The following is a 13,654-nucleotide window of genomic DNA, read 5'->3' as shown; positions in this document are numbered from 1 at the left end:
TTAGCAAGGTGGGAAGTTTTGAAGGTGGTGACAAATAGTTTAAGTCATTATGTAACTGATTAGAGTAACTGTTTTGAATGGGTTTTTTTCATTGTGCTAAGGTTATACTCTGTATAAAATTGTTTATTCTGTAGATTCCTAATGTTGATGAGTGTAGTTCTATCTTCACGTTGGACCCTTCAATATCAAAAGTATCTTGAGAGGGTGAAGAGAAAAAAGTTTGGAAAAAATAGCTAGAGAAAAGGGAATTAGTTCCGGCCCATCTGTTCTAAAGAGGAATGAAAATCCTTAAGGTTGTAGCCCTAGAGTGGTTCTTGTGCACTTCCAAAATATTCTGAAAGAGCTCATGAGCAGAAGAGCTTGCCTGAACATTATTTCAAAGCAACATCTGATTTCTGAAATCAAAACCTTAGATGTAACTAATCTATGTTACTTAAGGACTGATCTATGAATAGGGGCTTTGGAAAAACAAGTTTTATATAAACACTTACTTGCAGCTGAGATCAGGGATACTTTAAAGATGCAGAAAGGTATGATGTGGAGATCCACTGGTCAAAATGAGTTGTGGTTCCTTGGGAAGAACACTGAAACTAAGTGTCACTTCTGTCAAGAAATGTTAATTATTACAGTGAGGCTTGGGAATTGTGGTAAAGGAGCAGGAAATGGAAGACTTGGAAAAGATTCTTTGAGTTATTCACAGCAAGGAATGGCTTTACATTTGTCTCTTAATCTATCCTGCCCTCTTCCACTGTCCAATTCAAGGTGGGGTGGGTGGGGAGGGTTGGAAATATGCCACCAGTTTAAATGACATTGTTTCAGAATTTGTAATAAAGTGCAAGGGCTTTTGCAGTAACAAAAGGGAAAAGTAAAACAGCAGAGAGATGGGTAATTCTAAATGGCTGCAACTTCTGCTCATCTGTGGGGAACCTGGTCCACTTCCATATACCTATTGATTATATTTCATCAGCTTCCTAAAAGGAGGTGTTTGGCACTAAACACTGTGACTGACTTAAGGAGTCAACTCTTGTTCAGCTCAGCTGTTGTTTTTGGTAACTTATCCCAGACAGCCGCCTGCAGAGGAACAGATCCTGAGCGCTGTTCAGCCTGCAGCTGGAGTCAGATCTGCCGAAGTGCAGCCGGAAGGGAACCGCAGCTCACTGTTATTCTGTGTGGTTAGAAATAAGAGAAAATCCAGTAATGTGTGGAAACTTACTGCTCATACCTTTTTTGCTGTAGGGTGCAAGCAGTTCTGCTTCCTTTATTCTTGCAAATGGATTCTCAAACCCACCATTATCACCAGCTCTGAGTATTCTTTCTGTGCAATTAAATCTGAATGTAGCAAGTGCAGAGATGTGCCGACCGTTTGAATATTTTCAGCACTCCCATTTGAACGGACGTGGGAACATCTGTATGTCATCAGTTGTGTAATTCTGCTTCTTTTGCAGCCCCACTGTGGACTTCCCTTTTGCTCCCCTGTTCTCAGCCTGACAGAGCAACTGCTACTCAGGATGCCACTGGAGAGGAGACTCCCTATGTCGCTTTGTGTGCACAGGGACAATGGCTATGCTCGTATTTTTGCCTTTCCAGGCTTCTGCTGGATGGTGTGATGCAGTTGAGCAAGAAACAAAGCAGTACTTGTGACAGCATGCTAAGTGCTTTTGTGTTTTTATTTTTTAAGGGACTGTTTGTGATCTTAAACATTAACAGATGTCTTTACAGAGAGCAGTTGTGGTCAGGATAAACTGACCTAAATTAGTTGTAACTTTTTCAGTTAAAAAAGAATTCTGATAGGTAAGACAGGTCGCATTAGTTTTCTGTATTCAGAGAAAAGCTGCATACCAACCATTTGAATACTGTACTTCAGTAGCAGATACGTGGCTTGTTTCTGCAAGAACATGCCTTAATTTATTCCCTTATCTTTTTCTCAAATTAGGCAGAGATTCAGTTTTGAGAGCTTTGAAGTTTTCTCATCCTTCTAAATAATGGGAATTTCTTTAATAAATGGTTTTGCAAATCTTGAAAATAAAAATGTCATTTGGCATCTGCAAGTTGAAAAGCTAATTGGGTGAAAGCACTTACATTGTTCTGTTCCCAGAAGTAATGAGAATGCATCTCATTATGATGCTCTTTTTAATTGTATAGAAACGGTTCTTTTTTTTTTTTCTTGTCCTGGCTTCCTTCCAGCACTTCAAAACTCCTGCCACAATTAAAAATTTACAATTTTAAAAAGTTTCTTAATCAACTGCATGAAACTGGAAAATCAAAAATCTGTCTTGCAAAAAATTTGCTCTAATGCTTAGTGACAAAGAAATAAAGACTTGTAAAGAAATTGTCAGGCTAAGAAGAAACAAAATAGCCTGCCTTAAAAGTGAGCTGCAGAGAAGTTTTGGATCTTAGATTTTAAGAAAAGAATACATTTTTAGTTGAAATGTATTCAGCAATCTTGCAAAACATCTAAATCATTCTAATTTATGTTTGAGGATTATCAGAACATGGCAAGAATAGCTGTGTTGTGTTAGTGCATTAGCTTTATGGTGTGCTAGTTCTGACTTACGTGTGGCACGCACTGTCAATCTCTTTAGGGGAATATCTTGAAAAATCCTTTCTGGCAAAGAAGCTCTTTTAAATGTACTTTTAAATGGGCTGGTACTTGAAGAAATGCTTCTAATACAGTACAGTTAGTAGTAGTTATTCATCTTTGTCATTTTTACTTGAGCTGTGGTGGTGGTATTAAGTTTCTTTCTACTACTCTGGTTTATGTAGAACAAGTGAGTAAATGAGCTAGATGCTTGTAATACCAGTGAAGGCTGTAGTATATTTTACGTTGTTACTATACCTCACTGGTGAAATTTTAGTCTAGTAACAGTGTTCTCATATATTATAGACTGTAGTCTTTTCAGGCTCTGGAAGTTTTTCATTGATGTATCAGTGAGAAACAAGATTTGTTTGCATTGCTGCTTTGTTGTGCCTCAGCCTAAACTGGGAATTGCTCATTCCACTAGCCTGTTGGTCATTACTATTTGAGTTTGCCAGCAGACAGAGAACTATTTCTTTAAGCATGAGTCCATGTTTACTTCAGTCATCAGTGGGAAGCTATCTGGGACAAACGCAACCTTCCAAAACCATGACTGTAAGGACAGAAGCAAGATATGCTGGATCAGTGTTGAGGTTGGTGTGTTTATACCAAGATCGTTCTGGTCCATTTCAGTAGAGGTGAATGCTGAACCCAAAGTGCATTTGGTCTTGTGGCACATACAGGGTTTCTGATTCACACAATTTTATGGTGCCTGTGACACATGCAACTATGGTGTACAACTTCAACCTTGAAGTCTATTCTCTTTATTACTTGGTTGCATGCAAATTCCATTGGTATATTAGCCTAAAGAGCTATGCCTCATGTTGCAAAGAAGTTTGAAAAAAACGGCCAAAGTAAATTTTCTAAACTCGGAAGCCAAATTAAAATCACTTCTGTGTAGATCTTTTAAGCCAGTCATATTTTTCTTGGCTACACAGAAGGTTAGAGACTTAAGACTGAGTCTGGACATTGCATATTTCACTTCTTGAAGGTACCTGAATGCTAGAGTAAGTATGGGAGAGGATTTCTGTAGGAGTCTTGTGTGCCTGAGCGTCCTGCTGCTGGACAGAGCAGATACTGGATTTTTTTAGTTCAGAATTGTAATGTAAATATTCTAAGCAGAATGATTTTTAGGGAGCTGGTGTATTTCATTTAGTATAAGCTGTATAGTTACTCTTTACTTAACTACTTTAGGTTTTCAGAGGAGAGTAGTAGAGACTTTTTTTTGGTTAAAACTCTCTGGTGATACTTTTACCCTTTTTCATTATCTAATTTGTGGTAATTCAAAGAATTACATTCTACTACTGTTTTCTTCTGAACTTCTGGAAATAGTGTTTAATGTGACAAGCAAGAGAGGGGAGCTTTGGAGCTTTGTCATCTGTTTTTAGGTTGAAGATCCAAAATACGTTGAAGGGAGTTTCTTAATTTGACCTTGTTTGATACTTTTAAAAATGGTTTTCTATTTTAATTGTAAACTTATCTTTAAAATACAAAGCTATTGTCCTTCCTTTTCAGAGTATGTAAATTTACTAAAAAACTGACTAGAAAGAGTGAAAACCTAGGTGTAGGAGCAGTAGTCTGAGGAAATGTTCCCTGTGGGGAAGAAGGGCAGGGGTTGGTTGTCAGTTGGTTCTGAACTCCCCTTAAGTCACCTGTTCAGCTGCTGCTGGTTAGCGGGTGTCTGCACTCCAGACCTTGCTCACTGCCTGTTGCTTGGGAGCAGCTGTTGCTTCCTTAGGTCTCTCTTCTGTGGTGATGTGCTGCTTCCTTACAAATTTTGTTTGTTGACTGGGAAGCCCCAATGAGTCTGTTTGCATCTTAGTAGCTGCAAAGTAAAAGTTAAATATGTTGCTGGCTCATGGTGAGTTTCTGAATGGCAACAGTGAAACTACCCATAGAGGGTTACTAGCCACTCTGCTAATTTGAGTCACAGGGTGGGAACTTGAGCTCAAATCATACCCTCTAGGAACTTAATTCCCATTGACTGTAGCAGGAGATAGACGCCTAAATAGATTGGAAGCATTGTGGCTTTAGTCTAAAATTTGAACTGAAATTTAATTTCAATTCATTGGCCTCTTCCAGTGAGAGAGGTGGTGCCAGTGCTTTGTCCTTCCAGCTTTTTTCATCGGAAAAGAGATTTTTTTTTTTTTTTTTCCATTTGAGCCACTTCTTTACTATCTTCATTCTGCTTGATGTAATAACATCCAATGCAGGTCTTTAAATCCTTATCACAGCCAAAGAATTCTGTGCAGGGCTTTGGAGAGAACCTTACTTATAGTTTCAGGAGAATTTGCTTTACTTCAGTACATGGCCATCTCTTGACAAAGATGACAGTGTTTAAAAAAAAAAGTTGTGTAGTCATTGGTCATCTTTTAGTACCTATCAACCTTTAAATCCTGTTATCTCTGTACATCTCAAATATGGCTTTTTGTTCTTTGATAATTTGTAATGTGCCTTCTGTAGCCAGTCTTACAGCTTTTATTTTAAATGTTTCATCGATCGCACTTTGTACACTTTAGATTTGCCTCTCGTGATAAAACTGGGTTTATATCTCGAATGTGGAAGAATCTACAGCCAGAATAATACTTAAAAGTGTAGTTATAAAGCTAAAGCAGAGGTAGTACATCTTCTGCAGCTACAATAGTTGAGAACTGAATAAAATTTTTAGGGAGGTGCTTGCTAATTGCAGATTTTGTTCATAAGAATAGCTGTATTTATGTTTGAGCGCCTTTTTACAGTATCTCCTTCTGTGTTGGTTTTAGCTGGGGTAGAGTTAATTTTCTTCGTAGTAGCTAGTATGAGGCTGTGTGTTGGATTTGTGCTGGAAACAGTGTTGATAACACAGGGATGTTTTTGTTATTGCTGAGCAGTGCTTACACAGAGTCAAGGCCTCTTCTGCCTCTCACCACCCCACCAGCGAGCAGGCTGGGGGTGCACAAGAAGTCGGGAGGGCACAGAGCTGGGACAGCTGACCCCAACTGACCCCAGGGATATCCCACACCATACGGCTTCACGTTCAGCGTATACAGCTGGGGGAAGGAGGAGGAAGGGGGGGACATGTTCAGAGTGATGGTGTTTGTCTTCCCAAGTAACCATTATGTGTGGAGATGGCTGAGCACCTGCTTGCTGATGGGAAGTAGTGAATGAATTCCTTGTTTTGCTTTGCTTGCATGAGTGGCTTTTGCTTTACCTATTAAACTGTCTTCATCTCAACTCATGAGTTTTCTCACTTTTACTCTTCTGATTCCCTCCCCAATCCCACTGGAGGGGAGTGAGCAAGTGGCTCTATGGTGCTTAGTTGCCAGCTGGGATTAAACCATGACACCTTTCTTCCTTGTGTCATGTAGGCAAAAGTATGTATAAGAGCTCTGTTGATGAGCAGCTTCTCTTACCCACTAGAAAGTGGGAGACCAAATTTGGGCCACTGGTGTAAAACATGGGAGAAAGTGACATATATAAACATTAAAAGCATTGAACCCTCTGGGTAACAGTATTGCCTTAAATAATATTTAGATAGTATTTGTCAAAATATTGAACAGCTTTATTTGATACTCTGAATGTAAACATGCAAAAAAAATAATCCTCAAACTAAATTAAATTGAAACTGTCCTTTCTTTTCCCAGAGTTCTTAACTAACTGTACTGGCATCATTCTGCCTGTGAGGGGAGGGGACCATAACCTCTCTTGTTACCTGAGCTCACTTCAGAAGGAGAAGATTTCATAAACAGTACAGGTATCAGAAATTATCTTAGCTAAAAGAAGCAAGTTGTGTGGTACATGAAAATATCGAGTGCATTTTTGACAGTTTTATTGCCAGTGCGAGTTTTATCCTGTCTGTGGCTTTTTGATCCCTTGTTATATGGGCACATTTAAAAAGACAGGCTGATCACAACTGATCCTATGGATCAAGCTTCTTTTGACAGGGCTGTTCCACAGGAATATGATTTCTGTGCGTGTTAAATATTCATGCACATATAGTTAAATATGTATTCAAATCTGTGGATAGAGACAAAATTGAGGTTTGCGTGGTTGCTGTCCTTTTGTCTGTGTTTTTACTCCAAGCAGCTGCTCTTAACTAATTTTTCCTTTTGTTCTCAAGAATGCACTGGAAAAAAATGAATAGATTTGACAGATTATTTCAGTTTGTGCTAATATTTTTGTGCTGCAGGATGTGTCCTAAATGTTTATTTAAAAAGGTCAGTGACTGCTATTAGTGCCATGTTAGACTTGAGAGACTCCTAATAAAAGTTCCCTGAGATGTGGTTGTTTGCTGGTTGTCCTGTTGGAAGGTCACGTTCTAGGTGACTAGTATTTCTCACAGAAGACAAGTCAAAAGCTGCCTTCCAGTCTTTCTAAGACAGCAAGAGATTTACTTGCTCTATAGATTGCTAGTTTAAGCTAACATATGCTTTGTGGTAAAGTTACTTTCTGTGTAGACTTTTTGTGGGTGGCTAATTTTGGTTGTTTTTCATTGCTTAGCTTAGTAGCTCTATTTAGACTGTCGTTAGGTGTCTCTTAGAACTGATGCAGACGTATTTGTGGATGCTCATTTCTGGCATCCACAGACTGCATTTTTAAAAGATGCATCTGTGGGATTGTGTCCTAAAATGGCTTTCTTCTGTCATGATCTGTTTTCCACCTGACATACCTAGTTTTGGTAGTGTTTTGGAAAGACTTTCTTAGGCTTTAAAGGGGAGTAATTTGAAGAATGCAGAACTAGCAAAGCCTGCTTTGCTACAGCTTTGTCTCATAACAGAGTGCTTTGGTTCTAAGGAGCAAAACTCATTTTGATTTTCCATTTGGTGGCCATTAACAATACTCCTCTATAGACTGTCTGGTGCCTCAGGGATTGGCCTGTGCTGCAGTTTTCCTCTGAGGTGATGGGTGCAGAAGAGATGGCGATTAAAAGGTTTTTCTTTTCCTACTCAGCCACCTTTGCAGAATTTATAGAATCAATGCAATCTTTGCATTGTGTACCCTCTTTCAAGCTCTGCTGAAAACCAGTGAGCCCAAAATCTAGAGATGGGGTATTAAAATGGGGATGGAAATGTGTATTAGCCTGGCTTTTAAGGAAATAAAACTTAATATAGATCTTGTTCAAGAATGAGTTGTAGTGAGATCTACCCAGAACTCTTTGAAGATCTGGAGACCTTCCATTCTTGTAGGTTGTAGAGCCGTGTCTGAGGTACATGAATTTAGAAGCTCAAAAGTCCCCAACATCTTTACTGCAATTTTCAGCCTGCTTAGCAACAAGCTACTTGACAATGAACACAAATTGCTTGGAGGGGGTGGGCAGATCCTGACCTTGGAAGCTTTTTTATTGGATACTTTGATTTGGCAGAGCCTTTAGCTACTTAAGTGTTACTTGAGGTTTTTGAGGGTGGTTTTCACGTCATATTAAGCTGACTAGTGCTGAAGCTATTAAGAATTCTTAATAATGGCATAAATGGCTGAAACATGGGGTTTTTTAAATAAAAATTGGGCCTGAAAATCTCAGTCCCAGAATGATGCTTTGAGCACGAGAAAGTTTTAAATATAAGGTCATCAGTAAGAGATTGTTAGTGTGTATTGTTTATAACCATATCCATGTCAGAGAAGTGAAGTCAGTATGTTTAATTGTAATGCCCTTTGTTGTTTGTGTGCAACCTTCTCGGCACAAAACTGTGTATTCATTAGTTAAACAATTATTTCTGAGTGTTCATTTAAAATAACAGGGTTCCTTAATAATGGGCTTCAAATAAAGGACGAGGAAGGCTTTTTGGGTTCCAAGTACATTGAAACCAGTATCCTATGTTTCTCTGTGCTAAATTTGCTTTGTTTTTCTGTAAATGGTCTAAATTACTCTTTTCTGAAGATCTCACAGGTTTGGTTTTCTCGGAATTTATTATCTAGCTGCAGATTATGTTTAGGTCTTACAGTTAGGAGGCAACTTCAGTGGAGTTCTGGAATCTAAATATGCCAGACTTAGAGCTGAACCTTTCCTTTCTAGCTGAATTTTTTAATGCCACATTATTCATCAGGTTTTGAGCACAAGGCTTGTTGAAGGAAGGAGAATTCTCTTTTGAAATTAATAACACTGAATTTGGGAACATCTGCCTCTAACATCAATCGAGCATGTGGCAAAAAAGCTTCATTTTTTCAGTTGTATTTAATTCCAAAATTTACCAGAACCACATTCTTCAGTGTGCCAGAAACAAAGCTATTTTAAGAAAAGTGGCGTTATGGCTGGGTACAAATGACAAATTTGTATATGATGTTTTTTGCCCCTTAACTGCTTTCTTTAGTGTGCTTAAAATAGGGTATGAAAAGTCTTTCTGGATTTGTTTCTTGTTTTCTGTTTTAAAAGAGGTGCTAATGTGTCCCAGTTATGAATAAACCTTCATGTAGTGCTTTTCATGGTGTTTCCCACTTCACAGATGGGCATTTGAGGCACTGTGAGTTGAAGGTCGTATGAAATCTTCAGCAGATTTGAGTCTTGAATGATGTGCTTTGCCTTAAGTCATTCCAGCTCATCCTTCTCCAAATTTAGCCAAAATACAGCCTTGGAGTGGAGGTGGCAGGGACTAGATACCCTAGCTGTGTTGAATAGGGAATGTGGGAATCATTCTAGTATTCACTTAATTTTTTTAACACTTCAGAATCCGGGGAAGCTAATGTACAGGTAACCTATCCTAACTGATTGTGTGCTTGTAGGCTAAATAAGCATGAGGGATGGGTTTTAGGAAGATAGGACTGCATAAAACATAACTATAATATTGCTGAAGAAGTCTCTTGACATGTTACACTTGTGTAAAAAATAAGGACTTCTTTTGTCTAGAGCTTTAAAAATGCAGCGTATAAAACACAGATATAGAGAGTTTGTCATGCAGTTGTCTGTGGTTACATCAGCTTGTATGGGATGTCTGAAAAATACAGGAAATAGTGTTCTCCCAAAGGTGAGGAATGGTGTATGCTGTGCCTCAAAGATATACGGAAACATTAATTGGAAGACCATAACATAGAGTATACAGTTATTTCCAATGGCAGCAGTAAGAGTTGATCTGCCCCCACCAAAAACTGTGGATAAAGAAGCTAAGTTTCCACCTGAACCTTTACAGAACTCTTCCCCTCTCTATGCCTGTCTGTACTTGTTCACTGAGACAGCAAGCTATAGTAGCTTACATGGAATGCTTTTCTGTTCTTGTATGTATGTTAAAACTGTTTTTTTCATGTGTATACTAAAACTACAAAATATTGAAATGGACATGGTGGGAGAGAAGGAAGGAAACCAGACAGAATTGCTGAGTTAGGTTGCTAATGTTTTAAACTTCTTACCACTCCTGTACTCAAAAGTGACCTCAAAATATGTAACACTTTCTTCCTTACTTAATCATGTAAGAACTTTTTGCCAAAGTGGAGGTAAGGTCTTCCCTAGCCTGCGGTTGGTCCTAATGGACCACTATGCAAAATTTACAGACATGGGAGCTAGTATCATTACATTCTAAACAAGTTGTCTTGGGGAATTCCAAAATGATCGGGTGAGCTAGGGACTTTATGGAGAAGGTCCGTGTGCTCTGTATGTGGTATCTGTTTGCTGGGGTTTTATTATTGTTTTTAAAATATGATTCTACATCAGTCTAGAATATACTGCATTCTGTTTGCTCTTCTACCAGCTGTAAGTATCTAAGAGGGTACAAGTAAATATTCCTTAGCAGAGACCAAGACACGTAGAATTTGTGGCAGCTTACTGTGCTAATTTCTGTAGACATGCCTCGTAGTTCATTGCAGGGTCTAAGTAAGCCAACTAGTTGCAATCTGGAAAAGGTCTGGTACAGAAATTAGAGTAATAATTTTAACTGTAAAATCCTAAGGCCACAGTGAAGGTCAGTTAACTTGATAACATTACAGAGCGGCTGAAAGGTAATCTTTGCTCCAGAATTTTGGAAGCATTGTGCCTTCTATAATTATGCATAATAGTAACTGTAGTCATTCCAAATCAACCACTGACTTGCTTAAATTTCTTAATAGTGCAGCGAATCCTGCCAACTGCCCTTATTGCTTGTACTGTTGCCTGTCCTGTTCACTATCATGGTAGTTATTTAATTCTGGTAAGTAGTTCTGACATCTTTTATATGTTGCTGCTGTTCAGAGGTATACAGCTGTCTCATGTTCTTACTCTTATGACAGTGAGTCTAAACCTAGTGGACAGCAGCATTTTGCTTTTAAGGATTTGAATAATAGGGTTCAGTCTAACAGCTACCTTTCTGATAATACAACAGATACAAATATTAAGGGCAAATTAGGAATCACTCGGTGAGTCTAGTACTTGCCAACGTATTGTATGCACGAATCAAACATGTCCTTTGTTAAAATACCTTGTACATGATGCTACAGAGGGAACAATTCCAGTGCTCCAGTATAGGACTGTAGCATATTCAGGTAAAGTTTGAGTGAAAAGGCAAAGGTCTTGGAGCTGGATGCAGCTCAAAATTTTCTTTCATATGGCTTGAAACTATGTAATTACCTCTTTACAACTGTTAGGTGGCACTGGGTGCTTGTTTAATGTGTGACCTGGCAGGTATGTTTGTAGAGGGCCAGATGGGCTCTTCAGAAGGAGGATTCGTCATCCCTGGCTTGAGTACCTGGTCTAAAGTCTAATTTTGCAAGTGTATCTTCTTTGGCAACCAGTATCAGGTCTAAACTTGGTTAAATATGAATATGTTGACTGGCCTAATTTAAAAGAGCGGTGTTTGCAGTGTTTGTTTCTGCAAGTCAGATTACTGAGAAATGTGCCATTTTAATCAATTCAAAATACTCTGTTTCTTTTTCTTTGTGGTGTAATGTTGGAAAAACTTGTCAAACAGAATGAATTTTAATACTCTTAACAGGTATTGGTAGAGCTCAGCTATAACGAGCAGACCAATTTTTGTAAATTTGACTTCAAAAGCATTATTGGGGAACATGATCACCACCTCCTGTTCTTTAAGCTATCAAATGTTGTGGAAAGAACAATTGTTCTAGTTAAATTTGTTCAATTATGAATTCTGTCTTACTCCGTAAAGAAGAGAGTTATGATTAAGATTTTCCATGTTTGATCTCTACCAGAGGCTTCGGAAAGCATGACAAAAACTCAACATTGTCTTAAACCATGCTCAGATTGCCTTCTCTGACTGCATCTGTTAGGGCTTCACTGCATTTATTAATTGGGAGGCAATAAATGATGGGAGTCATCTTTTTCTTTTTTTGCCAACTTTCAGATTATTCACCATTGTGAAGCTACTTGTTTAGAAAATCTGGGGCTGGGATGAGTCTTGGGCTGGAAATTAAAACTGTGTATGTGTTCTCACTTGAAGGTGCGTGCGAGCATAGCGAAGTATCAAGTAATTATAGTGTATTACTTGAAATGGTTATATGCACACCTGGAAGCTTGTTTGCCACCCATGCGCTCCTGATAATGATCTGCCCAATACGTCCTCCTGTGATTGATGCTCCAGGATGAATGTGGTGGACTCTTTATCATAAATACAAGTCTGGGAGCAGAGAGTAACAGGAAAATTGAAGGGAAAGAATCTGACAGGTTCTTTCACAGACATTTTACTGAAGATGTTATGATAAATGGAGTTTCCTCATAGAAGAAGAGACTAATGCAGAGCCTAATGTCTCGTTTAGACTCCAGCTTGATAAACTAGTCTGCCTGGATTCAGGTCTCCAGAGTAGCTGAAAGCGGTTGCGTGGCCATGAATAATAATAATGGGCAAAGCTTGACATGTTGTTGAATTGCAAATAAGTATTGGGGCAGCCTGAACAGTAATGGTTGCTTGAAATCTGCTTGACTGGTAGCTCCAAAGATAAGCTTGTCTAAATTTGTGTATCGGGCTGGGTTTTATTCTTCCCTGTGGCTGTAATGATGATTGAGTAGTGAGCTGTGGCTTCCACTGAAACCTTGCAGCTTCAATATGTAGTTTTTTGGATAGATGAGGGATGGCCTAACAGCCATGTCTGAGGTCTGTGTTCTGGTTACATGCTTCCATCCTGTATTTCATGGTTTTGGATGATGTGAGGAACGGCTGTTGGTGTAACACATGCTGTTGAAGTAGCTGGATGCTGAGTAATTTGGCAAAAAAATCTGAGAGATGCTTTCTTCTTGGGAGAGGCAAGAATATATTTCTTAGCCAGGTATGTGGCCCTGTTTGAAGCTGAAGACTGTCCCCTTTGCAGCAATCTGCATGGATTGTAATAGAGCAGCATCTCGCCCAAATCCTACTGAAGCTGGACTGTCCCAAGGTTGTTTGCCATCTTCATTTCTTAGTCTTGTCGATCATGGCTTGTAAATTGAGGTAGAAGGCAGACGAGAGTGGGAATGTTATCATTCCTATAGAATTGCCCTGATCTTTTGACCATTGGTTAATGTCTGTCATGACCAAGTGCTTTATTCTTTGGACTACTTTCCCATGCTGACTGTTCTTAATACACGAGTGCCTTCCACATGAATCGAGTTCTTTTTGAAGGTCTTCTGAGGTTCTGAGTTTGACTAGGGAGTTTGTTGATCACTGAAGGGTTTCAGCAGGATGTACAGCTCTGCCTTGCTTATTGCTGTCTTCTCTTAGAATGAAGCACAAGAGTACTTAAGCTTACATAACTATTCTGGAATTCATATGGAAATACATAAAAAACTGTTATTGTAAGGGGGGTAGCAGGGTTTTTGGGTGTTATTAAGTCGACTATATAATAATACTCTGTTTAAGTGAGTGCTCACTTGTGTTCCTGCCTGATGATGAGCAGCACCTCTGTCAAGTTCCTTTTAAGCACTTCTAGTGAAATATCCATGGTAATTACTGGGTTCTTTTTCTCCAGGCCTGCTATTCTGGGGGAAGGAGGGAGGAGAGGGGTGACCGGCTCTAACAGCCCTGTAATTTACTGCTGCAAGAAGAATAGTGTAACTCTTGGTTTAAGGAATTCTTCACCCTCCCTATCTGAACATATTGGGTTCCTAGTTTTGATAAAGAAAACTTCTGACTTTGTGTATTTAATTTCTCTAGCTGCTGAGTTCATGATGATTTTAATTGGGGGGGGGAAACCAGATTCCAGAAATACTATATC

General features: G+C 38.9%; 1 protein-coding gene across 3 annotated transcripts in view; it reads left to right on the top strand.

Annotated features, from left to right (window-relative positions):
* PRRC2C (proline rich coiled-coil 2C) overlaps positions 1 to 13,654 on the top strand; it is a 76,555-nt gene that overhangs the window by 5,162 nt on the left and 57,739 nt on the right. For 2 of the 3 annotated variants that reach the window (XM_074876874.1, XM_074876873.1), the window contains exon 2: positions 6,199 to 6,308. The exons of the other annotated variant lie outside the window; for it this stretch is intronic. The gene's annotated coding sequence lies outside the window, so the exon portion shown is untranslated. The remainder of the gene's footprint in view (positions 1 to 6,198; positions 6,309 to 13,654) is intronic. 3 annotated transcript variants of the gene reach the window in all.

Source organism: Strix uralensis, chromosome 8 (genome assembly GCF_047716275.1).
Source record: "Strix uralensis isolate ZFMK-TIS-50842 chromosome 8, bStrUra1, whole genome shotgun sequence".
NCBI lineage: Eukaryota > Metazoa > Chordata > Aves > Strigiformes > Strigidae > Strix > Strix uralensis.
Note: the sequence above shows the minus strand (reverse complement) of the source record. Positions and strands in the feature narration are given on the sequence as shown.